The 20,050-nt window shown below is 47.0% G+C and overlaps 1 non-coding gene across 1 annotated transcript; it reads left to right on the forward strand.

Annotated features, from left to right (window-relative positions):
- The first annotated feature begins 12,047 nt into the window (after window positions 1-12,047).
- Window positions 12,048-12,229, forward strand: LOC121293472. Its single transcript, XR_005946547.1, has one exon. It is a non-coding gene; the product is annotated as a U4atac minor spliceosomal RNA (small nuclear RNA).
- Window positions 12,230-20,050: the final 7,821 nt, after the last annotated feature.

The following is a 20,050-nucleotide window of genomic DNA, read 5'->3' on the forward strand; positions in this document are numbered from 1 at the left end:
GAACACACTTGTGATTTGCTTCCACCATCTCCTGCAACACCTGGTCAGCCGCGACTTTGGCAATATACCTAATCGGATGTCTTCCTTTTAATTTCAATCCATCTCAACAAAGCAACCAGCAGCTCCTCTTATCAGAAAGCTTAAACCTGATCTGCTTTGATTTAACTGCCCATTGCGCCATCAATGCTGGTGATTGGGTATCTGCAGCTTCTAATTTAATGCAAATTGCAACACATTACAAAGAAATCAGAGAAAATGAACAAGGGAGAACATGAGAGAGAGAGCAGAAGGGGTGGGGTGGGCAATGGCATTGATATTAGACAGCTCCTTCTGCATATCCCCATAGATGTCCAGGGGTACATGTGTCTCAGTTTGGGAATCCCTGTACTAAAGTGCTGCTCCTTTCAACATTCCCTGGTTGTCCAGAAAGAGCAGCCCATGCTCCCCTCAGTCCTCATAGTAAAGCCTCTGGGCCTTCCCCAGCCCTGATCATAGTCTGTGGGCCCTTCTGAATTTCTCCCTGCTCAGGCCCGTCTTGGTGACCCTGGTCCTGCTCTGTCATACCTTCCCCAGCAGCCCGTTCATATCAGGGTTTACCACAGAGTGCCACAGCAAACCTCACAATGACAGATACACCAGCTCCTGGTCAACAGTGGTGGACAACTCACAGTGGCACATCTGAATGACAATGCCCATGCAGAGTGAAAACCAGCTCAAAATTTTCAAATTCCTGTAAAAATCAGCAATACTGGCACCAGTAATACTGGAGTTCCATTTTAAGGTTTACAAATCCAGTTCGGACAAGTTTACTGGTGCCCTTCATTTCCAAGTTTAACTGTTTTTTTTTGAGAGAAGAATCGTTCACAGCTTCCTGTCTGCCAAAACTTATAAAGACATATCTTGAGAACCATAAAAAGTACTTGCCACTCAAACTGCATATTCTTCATTTTGCTGTGCCAGGTGATATGTAGAACTGGGAACCAGCATCAAGAGGGCTGGAGGACACTACACCTGTCTTCCAGAGACACTGGTCTCTCTTACTGCCTCTCTCTGTTTATGGTGTAAATACATCACCATCAAGCAACTGGTCAAAGCCAAGAACAGGACTGAGCTCCAGACTTAGAAGATATGAGAAATGTATTATTGCTGTAAAAAGGAGACATGCTGAAGCTTTTCGTCTTGCACTCATCAGGACATTCGCGTGAAAATACCAATCTGGGGGAAGACAGCAATTTACACTGTAATTCTTTACATAGAAATGACAAGGTTAAGAGGAGGTTCAAAACTAGGAGGTAGATCGGCAAAGATGAATTTAAGATAAGTTCAACATCCAGGGCTCATTTAAATAGACCCAATATGTCCAACACCTGCCCAAGCCAGGCCCCAAAGAAACAGCAGAAACCTGTGTCCAGGAACCTGTGGAATGATTCATCAGCAAGATGGTGGGCAGTGGGAGAGGGGATGGGGCGGGGGTGGTGTGGGTTGGTGGGGTATGGTGGTTGTGGGGGGGTGGGTGGGTGGGGGATGGTGGGAATGTGGGTGGGGTGGGGGTTGGCAGGAGGTAGTGGGGTGGGTGGTGAGGGATGGTGGTGGAGGTGGTGGCGTGGGTGGGGTGAGTAGTGGGTGGGTTGGGGAATGGTGATGGGGGGCGGTGGAGTGGGGGATGGTGGGAGTGAGTAGGGTGGAGGGTTGTTGCGGTGGGTGTGGTGTGCCGTTTTCACATCAGAGGTTGCATCATATAAAACTCTAATTTTAAACTGCTGCCCACAGGAATAGCGTGTACAGGGGTGGTGGGGTGGTGGGGGATGCTGGTGGGTGGGGTGGTGGGGGATGATGGAGGGGGGTGGGTGAGGTGGTGGGGGATGGTGGGGTGGTGGGGGATGGTGTTGGGGATTGTGGTGTGGTGGGGTGGGGGCAGTGGGGTGGGCGGGGTGAGTAGTGGGTGGGGTGGGGGGGTGGTGGTGGGGGGGCTGGTGGGGTTGGTGTGGTTGTGGTGGTGGTGGGTGGTAGGGTGGGGTGGAGGGTGGAGTGGGGTGAGTGTTGGGTGGGGGTGTGGTGGTGGGAGATGGTGTGGGGGTGTGGTGTTAGAGGTGGGGTGGGGTGGGTGGTGGGTGGGGTGGGAGATGGTGGTGGGGGTGAGGTCTCAGGAATGAGGGGGAGTTCCAGGGTAGGGCACAGACACCTTGGCCCACTCCTACACTCCGTCCTGTCCCACAAGCATGCCTGTAAAAAACAAAATGGGCTTACCTTCTGCCTCTGCATGCTGGGTTTCTCTGGCAACTATCACTGCTGCCAGTTAAAACACGGCTGGGGCCTGAATATTGGGCCCTGTCCTTTGAATGAGGTGGTGACCTGCCTGGACCAAGTGAGGGTGGGGGGTTGGGGGCTGGTGCTCACACACACTGTCTGAAACACAATTGTTAACATGATGGTGCACTCATATGGACTGGACTGCTGAGCACCACACTGCCAGTGTTTCCCCCACCCACCCTGTACACGCTATTCCTGTGGGCAGCAGTTTAAAATTAGAGTTTTATATGATGTAACCTCTGATGTGAAAACGGTGTGGACTAAACCCATTGGCGTATCCAAAGATTGTTTTCCACTTGTCCTGCATCACTTGTAACACGTTCAAACTCTTCAACTGAATCATAAAACAAAAACATATCTCAAACCAATATTACATCACACAATGACCAGAGTGTTTCCGGACAAACTGTCTCACACGTGTGGCTACAGCCCAAAGCAAATTCAGTTGCTCACTAGGAAAATGAGTTGAATGTTTTATCAAAGTTGCCAAGATTTCAGTTTAATCTCTCTCCATCACATATACTTTCAGTAAAATTCTCCTAACTGGGACTCTAACTCCTTCAGTCCAGCCTTCCTCTTATGGACTTCAGCTTCTGAAACCCAAACTTGGCACCAACATTTTCAATGATCAACATTTTGCTTTCCAACTCTCCTTAACCTCACTGTCCCTCACAGTACACACCTTGAGCCTTATGCAGTGGGCACAAGCTGGGAATTTCCCCATCTATCAGCATGATGCCCATTGAATCCTCATTGGTGCTGTTTTATGGTTCCCTCAAGGTGAGGTAGGACTGAACAAAACCATTAGCCAAGGCTCAGTGGGTAGCAGGTTCAGCTGAGCCAGGGGGTCATGAGTTCAAGGCCCGGTGTAGTGCTGAGACAATGGTGCATTATCAGATGATGTGTAAACTGGTCTGCCCTCACGAGTTCCCACAGCATTATTTTAAAGTTGAGCTTGGGGAGTGGGGACGAGTCTGCTAACCAATAAGTATCCTTCAATCAACTTCACTGACATAGGTAATCTGGTCACTTATTGAATTGCTTTTGTGGAATCTTGCTGTGCACAAATTGGCATTCTGGTACAAAAGAACGCTTCATTGTGTTTGAAGTGCTTTGGGTCACCCTGTGGTTTGCAATGGGCACTACAGCAATGCAAGTCTTTTCATTTTTATTTAGTGATGTTCAGAACAGATGAGAGAGTGAGGAAGAATCCCCTGATGGGCCACATGGCCTTTTCCTTGCCCCTTGACTTCTCTTGGGTTCACCTGAAAGGAACAATATGGTTTGAGATGCTGAAAAATCTGGTCTCCATTACTCAGTTGTGTAATGGTCATCTAATTTAGTGATAATAAAAAAGTCTTTGCAGCCTCTTATGCTTACTTACTCTGTTACTGAAGAGGCCTTGAGGGACTACAGGCATTACACTGGCTTTTAGATGCTGGGCTGTGGAATATGTCTTCATACCCTGTGTTCCTCCCTCCTGGTCAGGGGAACTCATCATTGTTGCAGGGGTCGGTGAGTACAGAGCATTCCAGCTCACTGGCGACAGTTTAACCAAGAAAGTAATGCAGGAAATATTTGTACTCATGCTAGATATTTGGCAGCTGCACAGTTAGATCCTGAGTGGAAAACTGAGATTATATGTGGTGATAAAACTACCTCTCCCTGGACCATGACCCCAACACTGAACATCAAGCCATTGTTTCCAGGACTGTCAGTGACCTCATCTCCTCTGGGGATCTCCCTCCCACAGCTTCCAACCTGATAGTCGCCCAACCTCGGACGGCCCGCTTCTATCTCCTACCCAAAATCCACAAACAGAACTGCCCTGGTAGACCGATCGTCTCAGCTTGCTCCTGCCCCACAGAACTCATTTCTCGTTATCTTGACTCCCTTCTCTCTCCCCTTGTCCAGTCCCTTCCCACCTACATCCGTGATTCCTCTGACACCTTATGTCACATCAACAATTTCCAGTTCCCTGGCCCCAACTGCTTACTCTTCACCATGGACGTCCAATCCCTCTACACCTCCATCCCCCAACAGGATGGTCTGAGGACCCTTAGCTTCTTCCTCGAACAGAGGCCCGAACAATCCCCATCCACCACTACTCTCCTCCGTCTGCCTGAACTTGTTCTCACACTGAACAATTTCTCCTTCAACTCCTCTCACTTCCTCCAAATAAAAGGTGTGGCTATGGGTACCCGCATGGGCCCCAGCTATGCCTGTCTCTTTATGGGGTATGTGGAACATTCCTTGTTGCAGTCCTACTCCGACCCCCTTCCACAACTCTTTCTCCGGTACATCGATGATTACTTCGGTGCTGCTTCATGCTCTCGTCAGGACTTGGAAAAATTTATTAATTTTGCTTCCAATCTTCACCCCTCCATCATTTTCACGTGGTCCATCTCTGACACTTCCCTTCCCTTCCTTGACCTCTCTGTCTCAATCTCTGGTGATAGACTGTCCACCAATATCCATTACAAACCCACCGACTCCCACAGCTATCTTGACTACAGCTCCTCACACCCTGCTTCCTGTAAGGACTCCATCCCATTCTCTCAGTTCCTTCGCCTCTGTCGCATCTGTTCCGATGATGCTACATTCAAAAACAGTTCCTCTGACATGTCCTCCTTCTTCCTTAACCGAGGTTTTCCACCCACGGTCGTTGACAGGGCCCTCAACCGTGTCCGGCCCATCGCCCGCGCATCCACCCTCACGCCTTCTCCTCCCTCCCAGAAACATGATAGGGTCCCCCTTGTCCTCACTTATCACCCCACCAGCCTCCACATTCAAAGGATCATCCTCCGCCATTTCCGCCAACTCCAGCATGATGCCACCACCAAACACATCTTCCCTTCACCCCCCTTATCGGCATTCCATAGGGATCGCTCCCTCCGGGACACCCTGGTCCACTCCTCCATCACCCCCTACTCCTCAACCCCCTCCTATGGCACCACCCCATGCCCACGCAAAAGATGCAACACCTGCCCCTTCACTTCCTCTCTCCTCACCGTCCAAGGACCCAAACATTCCTTTCAAGTGGAGCAGCATTTCACTTGCATTTCCCCCAACTTAGTCTACTGCATCCGTTGCTCCCAATGTGGTCTCCTCTACATTGGAGAGACCAAACGTAAACTGGGCGACCGCTTTGCAGAACACCTGCGGTCTGTCTGCAAGAATGACCCAAACCTCCCTGTCGCTTGCCATTTCAACACTCCACCCTGCTCTCTTGCCCACATGTCTGTCCTTGGCTTGCTGCATTGTTCCAGTGAAGCCCAACGCAAACTGGAGGAACAACACCTCATCTTCCGACTAGGGACTTTACAGCCTTCTGGACTGAATATTGAATTCAACAACTTTAGGTCGTAAGCTCCCTCCCCCATCCCCACCCCCTTTCTGTTTCCCCCTTCCCTTTTTTTTTTCCAATAAATTATAAAGATTTTCCTTTTTCCACCTATTTCCATTATATAAAAAAAAACCCACTAGAGCTATACCTTGAGTGCCCTACCATCCATTCTTAATTAGCACATTCGTTTAGATAATATCACCAACTTTAATTTTAACACCTATGTGTTCTATTGTACTATTGTCGTTGACATCTTTTGATGATCTGCTTCTATCACTGCTTGTTTGTCCCTACAACCACACCCCCCCACCACCCGCCCCCCCACCTCTTTGTCTCTCTATCTCTCCGCCCCCCACACACGCACCTTAAACCAGCTTATATTTCAACTCTTTCTTGGACTCGAACGCAAGTTCTGTCGAAGGGTCATGAGGACTCGAAACGTCAACTCTTTTCTTCTCCGCCGATGCTGCCAGACATGCTGAGTTTTTCCAGGTAATTCTGTTTTTGTTTTATATGTGGTGAACCTGGACTAATATCCTGGCCCCATCCACCAGAAGTTATCTGGATACATTGGGGTAGGTAGTCAGTTTAGACATCACCTTGTGATACCAGCCCTCCAGGACTAGCCAAGAGGCTGCAGGAATTGGAGACTATTCGCCAGGACAGTGCTGGGAGTAACCCAGGAGAACAGAGGAGGCTTAAAGAATTGTGTGTTTCTTCCACATCTTTGGACTTGAAAACCTGTCAGTCAAGATCCTCACCAACGCAGTGCAGAATAGCTCTGCACTCGCCTGCAAAATCGATAAAGTGGAATGAGGCTCAAATGCTGGCAGAGATCAGTCGGGCCAAATGGCCTGTTCCTGGGCTGTACATTTTATGTAATTGCAATTGGCTGAGTTAACGCTGCTTCAATCACTGCTGACAATTAGACTGTTACAGAATGGTGCTGGGGACAATGATGGGAGCCCCAGAGAGGGCACAAACCTCTAGTTCAAACCCAATGATGGGGGTGAGTATGAGAACCTCTCCTCTATTAAAAGCTGAACTCTCAGGGCAGTTATAAAATGGCACTGGGCGAACCCATGGGCCAGCCTTATTCTGAGGCCAAGAATTTCAAAGCTATTCTGCCATGACACTAGATGGTTGACTGAACCCCAGAGAATCCTCAGAGAGGAAGCCATCCACGTCCAGCAATAGTAGACAACTTAGAATGAGAGAGGTCAACAGCAGACTGATGGGGGATACGAAGGTTTCCAACCCTCCCATTAAATTTTAAGAAGTATTTATAGGGCAGAAATTTTCCCTCGGCGGGTGGGCAGGTGCCCGGCCTGCTCAAGCGTGGAATGATGGGTGTTGACGTCGGCCAATCTCAACATGTAGTCGTGTGATAGTTCAGTCAGCGGGCACATGCCGGAGCTGGCAGCGCTCCTGCCGACAACTAAAAGGCCTGTTAAGGCCATTAAATAATCAATTAACTTACATTTTTTGCTGCCCGTCCAACCTAACAGTTGACGAGCAGGCGAAAAGGCCAAGCGGCCTTTGTATTTTTTTGGAAACCTCATCCATGGGCGGGGTGAGGTTTCAAAAAGCAAATAATTATAAAATACATGTTTTAAAACTGAATTAATAAGTTTTCCCTGCTCATGTGAGAGAGACACAAGAGGGAACATGTTTTATTACATTTTCACTTTCTTTATTTTCTATTTTTAACAATGCTTCATCTCCCTGAGGCACGGAGCTGCCTCAGGGAGATTATGAAATGCTCACTCACTCACATGCATGGCCTACAAACCATCCCTCCCCCTTCCCCAACACAGGCATCGCTGAACGCTGCTGGTCGCGTTTCACGCCCAGGGCCTTATTGGCTAGCCAGCGCAAAATTGGCAGCTGCACAGTTAGATCCAGAGTGGAAAACATGGATTATATGTGGTAAACCTGGACTAATATCCTGGCCCCATCCACCAGAAGTTATCTGGATACATTGCCGATCGCGGGCGATAGTCAGCTTCCTGACCGCCTGATGTACAGATCACTCATTCGGTGAATTGCACTAATTCATGAAATTGATAACAGGAAATGGCTCAAAGTTAGAGTGAAAGAATAGATATAAATCATAATTTACATAAATTAAAGATTAAATTCATAATTATTTCTGTTAGCAGGAGGTTCAAACAGGAATAGTGTGCTCAATGCGACATATATAAATGGATCAAAATTTGATGGAAAAATATTTCTCAACTCCACCAGGGCCACTCAGCTCCTGAACTCATTACAAAAGAGCTGATTTCCAATGGTGAGGTGAGAGTGACTGCCCTTTACAGCAGCATTTGGCTGAGTGTGGCATCAAGGAGCCTTGGCAAAATAGCAGTCAATGGGAATAAGGGAGAAAACTCCAAACTGGATGAAGTCCAATCCAGCACAAAGGAAGATGGTTGTGGTTGTTGGAGGTCAATCATCCCAGTCCAATGACATCACTGCAGGAGTTCCTCAGGGTAGTGTCCTTGGCCCAACCATCTTCAGCTGCTCCATCAATGACCTTCCCTTCATCAAAAGGTTGCTGATGATTACACAGTGCTCAGTACCAATTTGCAACTTCTCACGTACTGGAGCAGTCTGTGTCCACATGCAGCAAGGCCTGGACAACATTCAGGCTTGGACTGATAAGTGGTACATAACATTTGCACCACACAAGTGCCAGGCAATCAATGGAGACCATCTCCAACAAGAGAGAATCTTACCATTGCTCCTTGACATACAATGGCATTACCATCACTGAATCCCCCACTATCAACACCCTGGGGGTTACCATTGACCAGAAACTGAACTGGACTAGCCAAATAAATACTGTGGCTACAAGGGTAGATCAGAGGCCGGGAATTTTGTGGTGAGTATCTCACCTCCTGACACCCCAAAGCCTGCCCACTATCTACAAGACACAAGGCAGGAGTGTGATGGAATACTCTCCACTTGCCTGGATGCAGCTCCAACAACATTCAAGAAGTTCAACACCATCCAGGACAAAGCAGCCGCTTGATTAGTTCCCCATCCACAAACATTCATTCCCTCCACCACTGATGCACAGTAGCAGCAGTGTTTGTACCATCTACAAGATACACTGCAGGAATTCACCAAGGGGCCTTACACAGCACCTTCCAAACCCACGACCTCTATTCACTAGAAGGACAAGGGCAGCAGACACATGACAACACTATCACCTGGAAGTTCCCCCCCAAGCCACTCACCATCCTGCCTTGGAAATATATCACCGTTCCTTCACAGTCACTGGAACACAATCCCTCCCTAACAGCACTGTGGGTGTACCCTGCAACGGTTCAAGGAGGCAGCTCACCACCACCTTCTCAAGGGCAGTTAGGGATGGGCAAGAAATGCTGGCCCAGCCAGAGATACCCACATCGCACAAATAAAACTAATAAAAAGAAAATTAAAGCACAATTACCTTGCAGATGACACTGTGTTAAGTGAACATTGTGGAATTTGAGAATATTTGTCCTAATATCTGCCTCTTTTGCCTCAATCACATGCCAGTGGATTCAAAAGTGCAATGACATGTTGGTGAGAGACTACGTTAGGCCATAAATAAATGTTCATGCAATCATACAGCACAGAAAGAGGCCATTCAGCTCATTGTGACTGTGCCTGCTCTTTGAAAGAGCTACCTAATTAGTCCCACTCTCATTTCCTCCTTCATAGCCCTACAATTATTCTTCAAATATATCATCATATCCTTGCTATTGTGCTCTATAATTAAAAAGAGCTCATTTGTAACTTACTCAGTTACTTAACTTAAAATCAGACCCAATAAAACCTTTTTGTTCTAACTTAAATATTGGAAATCCACAAGTATTCATAGTTGATCAGTAATAGGGTAGTCCATGTTAAACTATCTGTCCAGTGAATATCAAGACAATATACTCAGTAAAAATGCTATTTGAATCTGAAGTTAGCTGCCTTCATTTCTTGGGTTTTTCCAGTGCTTGAGGCTTTCAGGATTATTAGGAAACATCAGCAAATAACAGAGAATTAAAAATAAGCTTTTAGTCAGAAGTGAAATGTCAATGGCCACAAGTAACAGCTCATGTTTCAGAGTGTGGTCTCACTGTCAATCAATTCCTAGTTAAAATATATGCTTCATTAAGCCAGTGGGTTTTATGGCATCAGAATGTCACATTGTACCAGTCAGAAGGTGCCCAGGGGATATTAGTTTAATAGTTAAAATAATTTATTGTATGAAAGTCCTCTTGGTGACAGGTAATGCAATCACAAGACAGAACCACAGGAATTCCTGCATCGTGACCAGTGTTCTCTTTGCAAATATACATATGGCAGCAATGAAACTGTCAGCTCTCACCATCATTGCCTGTGCGAAACTGACAGAAGCTTGTGGCGCCTGCTCACTTTGCCCACTCATTTGCAGCTAAACATGGAAATTCAGAAGCTGTTTCTTTATGAGGTGCTCTGATGATGTGCCCTCAGCCTGTAATTAGAAATCACTGAACTGTTGAGAACCTGTGCTTTTAGGTCATTATTTTTGCTGTAAAATCACATTAAAAATCTGGACCTTATAGAATTGTTTCTGTTTTTTTTAATGGTGTATCAAGTTCATAATTCCTGCTGAACTGCCTCTAAGCTAATTTTATATTCGTGAAATGTTAAATTTCTCCATTCTAATAAAAAAACATTCCACGGATTTTTAAGCAGTTAATTATTCTTTAAAGTTTATTATAATTTAGCTTTTACGTTAATCCCATAGGTATATTCCAATCTTTATTTCATTCTGTGTCATATGAAAAAGTGAAGTATGCTTCTAAGTTCCTAAGTTTGCTGTCTGTGTGAATACTTTCTTTTTATTCGTTCACGGGATGTGGGCTTCACTGGCTGGGCCAGTATTTATTGCCCATCCCTAGTTGCCCTTGATAAGGTGGTGGTGAGCTCCCTTCTTGAACCACTGCAGTCAATGTGGTGTAGGTACACCCACAGTGCTGATAGGGAGGGAGTTCCAGGATTTTGACAGTGAAGGAACAGTGATATATTTCCAAGTCAGGATGGTGAGTGACTTGGAGGGGAATGTCCAGGTGGTGATGTTCCCATGTGTCTGCTGCCCCTGTCCTTCTAGATGGTAGTGGTCGTGGGTTTGGAAGGTGCTGTCGAAGGAGACTTGCTGAGTTCCTGCACTGTAACTTGCAGATGGTACACACTGCTGCTACTGTGTGTCGGTGGTGGATGGAGTGAATGTTTGTGGATGTGGTGCCAATCAAGCGGGCTGCTTTGACTTGGTTGGTGTCAATCTTCTTGAGTGTTGTGGGAGCTGCACTCATCCAGGCAAGTGGGCAATATTCCATCACACTCCTGAATTGTGCATTGTAAATGCTAGATATGCTTTGGGGAGTCAGGAGGTGAGTTATTCACTGCAGGATTCCTAGCCTCTGACCTGCCCCTGTAGCCACAGTATTAAATGGCTATTCCAGATCAGTTTCTGGTCAATGGTAACTCCCAGGATGTTAATACTCGGAGATTCAGTGATGGTAATGCCATTGGACATCAAGGGGCGATGGTTGGATTCTCTCTAGTTGGAGATGGTCATTGCCTAGAACTTGTGTGGCGTGAATGTTACCTGCACTTGTCAGTCCAAGCCTAGATATTGTCCAGGTCTTACTGCATTTGGACATGGACTGCTTCAGTATCTGAGGAGTCCCAAATGGTGCTGAACATTGTGCAATCATCAGTGAACATCCCCACTTCTGACCTTATGATGGAAGGTCATTGATGAAGTACCTGAAGGTGGTTGGGTCGAGGACACTAACCTGAGGAACTTGCAGTGATGTCCTGGAGCTATGATTGACCTCCAACAACCACAACCTTCTTCCTTTGTGCTAAGTATGATTCCAACCAGCAGAGAGTTTCCCCCTGATTTCCATTGACTCCAGTTTTGCTAGGGCTCTTTGATGCCACACTCGGTCAAATGCTGCCTTGACGTTAAGGGCAGTCACTCTCAACTCACCTCTGGAGTTCAGCTCTTTTGTCCATGTTTGAACCAAGGCTGTAATGAGGTCAGGAGCTGAGTGGCCCTGGCAGAACCCAAACTGGGTGTCAGTGAGCAGGTAACTGCTAAGCAAGTGCCGCTTGATAGCACTGTTGATGACCTCTTCCATTACTTTACAGATGATGGAGAGTAGACTGATGGGACGGTAATTAGCCGGGTTGGATTTCTCCTGCTCCTTGCGTACAGGACGTAGGGCTTGCTCTAAATAGCCAAGTGGTTATGGTACTGGGTTTGTAACCCCAAGATCAAGAGTTCAAATCTCACAATGGCAAACTATGAAACAATGTAACTTCATCTGAAACAGATGGAAACGTGTTTGTACTTGAAAGAGTTATCCTTATCTTGGGGTTGTGTGGCTGTTCAATGAATGTGTGGTGAGAACAGCACTGCTAACACCATTACAACACTTGTGTACAGGACATACCTGGGCAATTTTCTACATAGCCGGGTAGATGCCAGTGTTGTTGCTGTACTGGGACAGCTTGGCTAGAGGTGCAGCAAGTTCTGGAGCACAAGTCTTCAGTATTATTACTGGAATGTTGCCAGGGCCCATAGCCTTTGCAGTATGCAGTGCCTTCAGCTGTTTCTTGATATCACGTGGAGTGAATCGAATTGGCTGAAGACTGGCATCTGTGATGCTGGGGGCTCTGGAGGAAGCTGAGATGGATTGCAGCAACTGCTTCTGCCTTATCTTTTGCACTGATCTGTTGGGCTCCTCCATCATTGAGGATGGGGATATTTGTGGAGCCTCCTCCTTCAGTGAGCTGTTTAATTGTCCTCCACCATTCACGACTGGATGTGGCAGGGCTGCAGAGCTTAGATCTGAAACGCTGGTTGTGGGATCGCTTAGCTCTGTCTATCACTTGCTGCTTATGCTGTTGGCATGCAAGTAGTTCTGTGTTATAGCTTCACCAGGGTGACATCTTATTTTTAGGGATATGCCAGTATGTGAGGTTACAGATTGTGTTTGAATACAATTCTGCTGCTGCTGATGGCCCACAGCGCCTCATGGATGCCCAGTCTTGAGTTGCTAGATCTGTTCGAAATCTAACCCATTTAGCACGGTGGTAGTGCCACACAACACGATGGAGGGTATCCTCAATGTGAAGATGGGACTTCGTTTCCACAACGACTGTTTGGTGGTCACTCCTACCGATACTCTCATGGACAGATGCATCTGCAGCAGGCAGGTTGATGAGGATGAGGTCAAGTATGTTTTTCGCTCTTTTGGTTCCCTCACCACCTGTTACAGACCCAGTCTAGCAGCTATGACATTTAGGACTCAACCAGCTCGGTCAATAGTGGTGCTACTGAGCCACTCTTGGTGATGGACATTGAAGTCCCCCACCCAGAGTACATTCTGCACCCTTGCCACCCTTGGTGCTTCCTCCAAGTGGTGTTCCAAATGGAGGAGCACTGATTCATCAGTTGAGGGAGGGCGGTATGTGGTAATCAGCAGGAGGTTTCCTTGCCCATGTTTGACCTGATGCCATGAGATTTCATGGGGTTCGGAGTCGATGTTGAGGACTCTCAGGGCAACTCCCTCCTGACTGTATACCACTGTGCCACCACCTCTGCTGGGTCTGTCCTGCTGGTGGGACAGAACATACCAGGGATGGTGATGGTGGTGCCTGGGATATTATGTGTAAGGTATGATTCCGTGAGGATGACTATGTCAGTCTGTGCGACAGCTTTCCCAATTTTGGCACTAGCCCCCAGATGTTAGTAAGGAGGACTTTGCAGGGCCGACAGGGCTGAGATTGCCGTTGTCGTTTCCGGTGCCTAGGTCACTAGGTGCTGGGTGGTCCGTCTGGTTTCATTCCTTTTTTGTGACTTTGTAGTGGTTTCTTTCAACTGACTGGCTCGCTAGGCAATTTCATCAACCACATTGACTCCCACTGCAAGGGGATTGGCTGCTTCCCCTGCTTGATGACATCATTATGGCCGGTGCCCGAAGATCTGTGAAGTTGCCGCCAGATTTGGTCCTGAGGTCAGGAAAAATGAAATTTACACCACAGGTATTTGTGTGCAGCTCTCTTTAAAAACAGCGGCAAGTGGCTGTAAAATGCAGGCCAGAGATTTGCTGTATATCCGACTAGGATATTAATTAATGAATTTGTTGGCTGCTTTCACTCTTAATGCTTTCTGAATTGTGATTAACCTTAAAGAGACATTGAAGATTGATTGTGGCAGATTAAGGTAATGTGGGAAAAGGTGAGGTCATCCATTTTTAAAATTCTTTCATGGGATGTTGGCAGCTCTTACTGACCACCCCTAATTACCCTTGAAACAATTGGCTTGTGAGGCTATTTCAAAGGGCAGTTGCTGTGGGTCTGGAGTCACATGTAGGCCGAACAGGGTAAGGATGGCAGATTTCCTTCCCTAAAGGACATTAGTGAACCAGATGGGTTTTTATGACAATCAATGTTAGTTTCATGGTCACTATTACTAAGGCTAGTTTTCAATTAATTAAATTTAAACCCCACCAGCTGCCATGGTGGGATTTGAACCCTTGTCCCCAGAGCCTTCACCCAGGTCTCTGGACTATTAGTCTAGTGACATTGCTACTGCACCACTGTGTCCCCTAAGGAAGAGAGTTTGGACTATTTTCTTAATGGCGAGAAGCTGGAGGGGCAGAGAGATTTAGAGGTCAAAGTGCAGCAATCACTAAAAGTTAGTGGGCAGGTACAAGAAAAATAATTTAAAAGATTATCAGAATGTTGATCTTTATCTTATGGGAGTTGGAATATTAAAGGGTGAAGTTTATGTTACAGGTAGAACTGCCTTGGTCAAACCCCATCGGGAAGGACATATTGGCCTTGGAGGAGATGTGAAACAGATTCACCAGACTGATCCTGCAGCTAAAAGGGTTAAATGATGAGGACAGGTGGCATAGACTACTAATCTTGTATTCATTTCCTAAAATTTAGAAGGTTAAGGAGTAATCTAATTGGGATGTTTAGGATGGTTAAAAGGGTTGATAGGATAAATAAGTGCGAAACTATTTTCTCTGATGGGGAGAGTCCACCATAAGGAAGTATAACCTTAAAATTAGAGCTAGGTGGTTCAGGAGTGATGTCAGAAAGATCTCCTTCACACAAAGGGTATTGGAAGTCTGGAACTAACTCCCCTAGAAAACTGTTGAGATTGGAGTGGAGGGTGGGGCAGGGCAGTGGTGGTCAATTGAAAATGTCAAAACTGAAATAGATTTTTATTATTGCTGAAAAAAGAGACATGCTGTCAAAGCTTTCTATCTTGTACTCATCAGGACAGATTCACAAGAATTCCAAATCTCAAAGGGAACAACAATTTATACTGCATGAGAAGAGAGTGCTGAGTGATTGGCAAGTGAAGTCTCCTAACACCTCTGCCAATGAGACTGCTCTTGCCAACTCTTATTGGAGTGTGTTTGCTGTGAGTGTGTTTGAATATCAGTGTGTTTAAGTATGAGTATGCCTGATGTATATATTTGGTGTGTTCTTGTGAGTATGTCTAAATGAGTTTTTGTGAGAGTGTTTGATTTTGTATGTGTTTGTGGTGAGTGTGTTTGACTGTTTTGTGAGTGTTTTTCTAAGGATGGAATTGTCCCAGATTTGCATGAAGTGTAGCAGGCAGGTAAAACAACATTTTACCCATTGGCCTCGATGGTGAGTTTTGTTCTGCAGTCCACTAAAACACTCATTAGTTTGCAGTCTGTGCTGAGGGCCGGGGGTGTGGGGTGGAGGAGTGGGGGGGCTGGTTGTGGGGGAGCTCTGGAGAACTTGGTGGGGGCACTTTGATGCCTCTGCATTGCTTGAGTGGGCAGAGGATCTAGAGGCCCGACTCCAATCATACCAATGTGGCTGTGCTTGAACTGTCTCAGTTGTAGAGGAGTGGTCGCTTTATACAATGTTTCCCTAATGCGTGGCCGCTTCCCTCACCCACCCTGAATTCACCCTGTGCTAAATTCAACAGCAGGACTGCCCTTAACTCCGAACTCCCCAGCGCCCCTGAAGCTTGAAGTCCAACCATCGACCCCGGTGAGAGTTGCACAACATTACTGTGTGCTCACCTCCGAGTTCCCCTCAAAGTGCAGGCCACAGGTGCACAACTTTTATACGCTGTTGTGAAACACGTGTGCTTGCTTTCCTGCTGACATGGATGGCTGATCCAGTGGGGGGGATCGGTTCCAGCAGGCGGGCCTGGTAATGGTACACTGATGTATTACAATGAGGCTCCCCACGTCCAATGATGGGAAAGGCAGCCTGCCGCCAGGGGGCTGAGCGGACGATTGTGAGCTGGATTCCTGTTGTCCTATCAAGTCCTCATGACTCTTCAACAGAACTAAGGAAAAATAGGTGAAATATAAGCTGGTTTAGGGGGGGTGTGGGCGGTGGGACAAGTAAAGCCAGTGATAGGTGGAGATAACCAAACGATGTCACAGACAAAAGGATAAAGAGGTGTTGAAGGTGGTGATATTATCTAAAGGAATGTGCTAATTAAGGGTAGAAAGCAGGACGAGCAAGGCACAGATAGCCCTAGTGGAGGTGGGGTGAAGGGATCAAAATAGGCTAAAAGGTAGAGATAAAACAATGGATAGAAATACATCTAAAAATAATAGGGGTAGGTGGGAAAAGAAAAATCTATATAATTATTGGATAAAAGGGGGATCGGAAAGGGGGTGGGGATGGAGGAGAGAGTACATGATCTAAAATTGTTGAACTCAATATTCAGTCCAGAAGGCTGTAAAGTGCCTAGTCGGAAGATGAGGTGCTGTTCCTCCAGTTTGCTTTGAGCTTCACTGGAACAATGCAGCAGGCCAAGGATGGACATGTGGGCATGAGAGCAGGGTGGAGTGTTGAAATGGCAAGCGACAGGGAGGTCTGGGTCATGCTTGTGGACAGACTGAAGGTGTTCTGAAAAGCAGTCACCCAGTCTGCGTTTGGTCTCTCCAATGTAGAGGAAACCGCATTGGGAGCAACGAATGCAGTAGACTAAATTGAGAGAAGTGCAAGTGAAATGCTGCTTCACTTGAAAGGAGTGTTTGGGCCCTTGGACGGTGAGGAGGGGGGAAGTAAAGGGGCAGGTGTTGCACAAAGGAAGGTCATTGATGAAGTAACTGAAGATGGTTGGGCCTAGGACACTACCCTGAGGAACTCCTGCAGTGATGTCCTGGAGCTGAGATGACTGACCTCCAACAACCACAACCGTCTTCCTTTGTGCTAGGTATGACTCCAAACAGTGGAGAGATTTCCCCCCGATTCCCATTGACTCCAGTTTCACTAGGGCTCCTTGACGCCACATTTGGTCAAATGCTGCCTTGATGTCGAGGGCAGTCACTCTCACCTCACCTTGGGAGTTCAGCTCTTTTGTCCATGTTTGAACCAAGGCTGTAATGAGGTCAGGAGCTGAGTGGCCCTGGCAGAACCCAAACTGGGCAGCAGTGAGCAGGTTATTGCTAAGCAAGTGCCACTTGATAGCACTGTTGATGACCCCTCCCATTACTTTACTGATGATGGAGAGTAAACTGATGGGGCAGTAATTGGCCGGGATGGATTTGTCCTGCTTTTTGTGTGCAGGACATACCTGGGCAATTTTCCACATAGCCGGGTAGATGCCAGTGTTGTAGCTGTACTGGGACAGCTTGGCTAGGGGTGCGGCAAGTTCTGGAGCACAAGTCTTCAGTACTATTGCCGGAATATTGTCAGGGCCCATAGCCTTTGCAGTATCCAGTGCCTTCTGCCGCTTCTTGATATCACATGGAGTGAACTGAATTGGCTGGAGACTGGCATCTGTGATGTTGGAGACCTCTGGAGGAGGCCGAGATGGATCATCCACTTGGCACTTCTGGCTGAAGATTATAGCAAATGCTTCAGCCTTACCTTTGCATTGATGTGCTGAGCTCCTCCATCATTGAGGATTGTGGACCCTCCTCCTCCAGTGAGCTATTTTTATGTGTTTTTAATGTATGATTTTATGTGTGTTGATGTGTGGTGAGGTGTCATTTTATGAGCATGTTTGTGGTGTGTGTTTATATTTTGTCTTGGTGAGTGTGTTTTTGTCAGTGCATTGGTGTGAGTGTGTTTGAGTGTTTTCTGAGTGTGTTTGTGTATTTTTCCTAAGTGTGTCTTTCTATGCTTGTGTGTGTTCGGGAGCGTGTTGGTGAGTGGGTGCATTGGTGTGTTCGTGAGTCGGTGTTGGAGAGCTGAGTGTATTTTTTTCTGGGGGTGGTTTACTGGTGTGTGGGTGTGGGCCGGTGAGTGTATGTGTTTTTGGGATGTGTGTGTGTTTTTCCGTGTGTGATTTTTTTCTGGGGGTGTTTTTCTGTGTGTGCGTGTTGGGGGGCGGGGGTGCGCAGTGAGTGTGTGTTTTCTGTGTGTGTGGGTAAGTGTGTGTGTTTTCAGGGTGTGTGTGTGTTTTTCTGAATGTAGTTTTTTTTGGGTATGTGTGTTTGTGTGAGTGTGTGTGTTTTCTGTGTGTTTGTGTGTGTGAGCGAGTGTGTGTTTTCTGTGTGTTTGTGTGAGTGTGTGTGTGTGTGTGTTGTTCTGAGTGTAGTTTTTCTGGGTGGGTGTGTGTTATGTGTGTTTGTGTGTGCGGGTGAGTGTGTGTGTTTTCAGGGTGTGTGTGTGTGGGCGAGTGTGTGTTTCTGGGGTGTGTGTACGTGTGTGTGGTCGAGTGTCTGTTTTCGGGGTTTGTGGGTAAGTGTGTGTTTTCAGGGTATGTGCATGTTTTTCTGAGTGTAGTTTTTTCTGGGGGTGTTTTTCTCTGTGTGTGTGTTGGGGTGCGCGGTGAGTGTGTGTTTTCTGTGTGTGTGTGGGTAAGTGTGTGTGTTTTCGGGGTGTGTGTGTGTTTTTCTGAGTGTGGTTTTTTTCTGGGTGAGTGTGTGTGTTTTCTGTGTATGTGTGTTTGTGTGTGTGAGCGAGTGTGTGTTTTCGGGGTGTGTGGGTGAGTGTGTGTGTTTTCTGTGTGTTTGTGTGAGTGTGTGAGTGTGTGTGTATGTTTTCTGTGTGTTTGTGTGTGTGAGCGAGTGTGTGTTTTCGGGGTGTGTGGGTGAGTGTGTGTTTTCTGTGTGTTTGTGTGAGTGTATGTGTGTTTTCGGGATGTTTGTGTGTTGTTCTGAGTGTAGTTTTTCTGGGTGTGTGTGTTATCTGTGTGTTTGTGTGTGCGGTTGAGTGTGTGTGGTTTCAGGGTGTGTGTGTATGTGGGTAAGTGTGTGTGTTTTTGGGGTGAGTGTGTGTTTTTCTGAGTGTGGTTTTTTTCTGGGTGGGTGTGTGTGTTTTCTGTGTGTGTGTGTGTGAGTGTGTGTTTTCGGGGTGTGTGGGTGTGTGTTTTGTGTGTGTTTGTGTGTGTGGTCGAGTGTGTGTTTTCAGGATGTGTTTGTGTGTGTGTAAGCGTGTGTTTTCGGGATGTGTGTATGTGTGTATTATCGGGGTGTGTATGTGTTTTTCTGTGTGTTTGTGTGTGTGTATGTGAGTGTGTGTGTTTTTGGGATGTTTGTGTTTTTCTGAGTGTAGTTTTTCTGGGTGAGTGTGTGTGTTTTCTGTGTGTGTGTGTGTGTGTGTGTTTGTGTGTGTGTGTTTTCTGTGTGTTTGTGTTATCAGGATGTGTGTGTGTGTGTATTATCGGGGTGTGTTTGTGTGTGTGGGTGAGTGTGTGTGTTTTTGGGATGTTTGTGTGTTTTTCTGAGTGTAGTTTTTTCTGGGTGAGTGTGTGTGTGTTTTCTGTGTGTGTGTTTGTGTTTTTGGGGTGTGTTTGTGTGTGTGTGAGTGTGTGTTATCGGGGTGTGTTTGTGTGTGTGTGGGTGTGTGTTATCGGGGTGTGTTTGTGTATGTGTGGGTGAGTGTGTGTGTTTTTGGGATGTTTGTGTGTTTTTCTGAGTGTAGTTTTTTCTGGGTGAGTGTGTGTGTTTTCTGTGTGTGTGTTTGTGTTTTCGGGATGTGTTTGTGTGTGAATGTGTATTATCGGGGGGGGGGGGGGGGGGGGCGGGGGGAGGGGTGTGTAAGTGTGTGTTTTCGGGATGTGTGTGGTGTGTGTGTGTATTATCGGCGGGGGTGGGGGGGGGGTGGTGTAAGTGTGTGTTTTCGGAATGTGAGTGTGGTTTTTTCCTAGGTGAGTGTGGTTTCGCCCGGGACTGACCTCCCCACGGGGCTGGAGCCCGGACTGCATGGAGAGCGGGGAATGTCCTCCCCTGCGGCTGGGAGTTCGAGCCTGGATTCCGGGATTGTGGTGTCACAGTGTCCGAGGGTGGGGTGGGGAGGGGGGGTCTGGAGCTCGGTCTGAGCCGACGGTTCCCTTCAAACCGCTACCGGTCATCCTATAGCCAACCGCCTTCAGCTGCCCCACCTCCGGGTGCG

This window comes from Carcharodon carcharias, chromosome 21 (genome assembly GCF_017639515.1).
Source record: "Carcharodon carcharias isolate sCarCar2 chromosome 21, sCarCar2.pri, whole genome shotgun sequence".
In the NCBI taxonomy this organism is placed as follows: Eukaryota; Metazoa; Chordata; class Chondrichthyes; order Lamniformes; family Lamnidae; genus Carcharodon; species Carcharodon carcharias.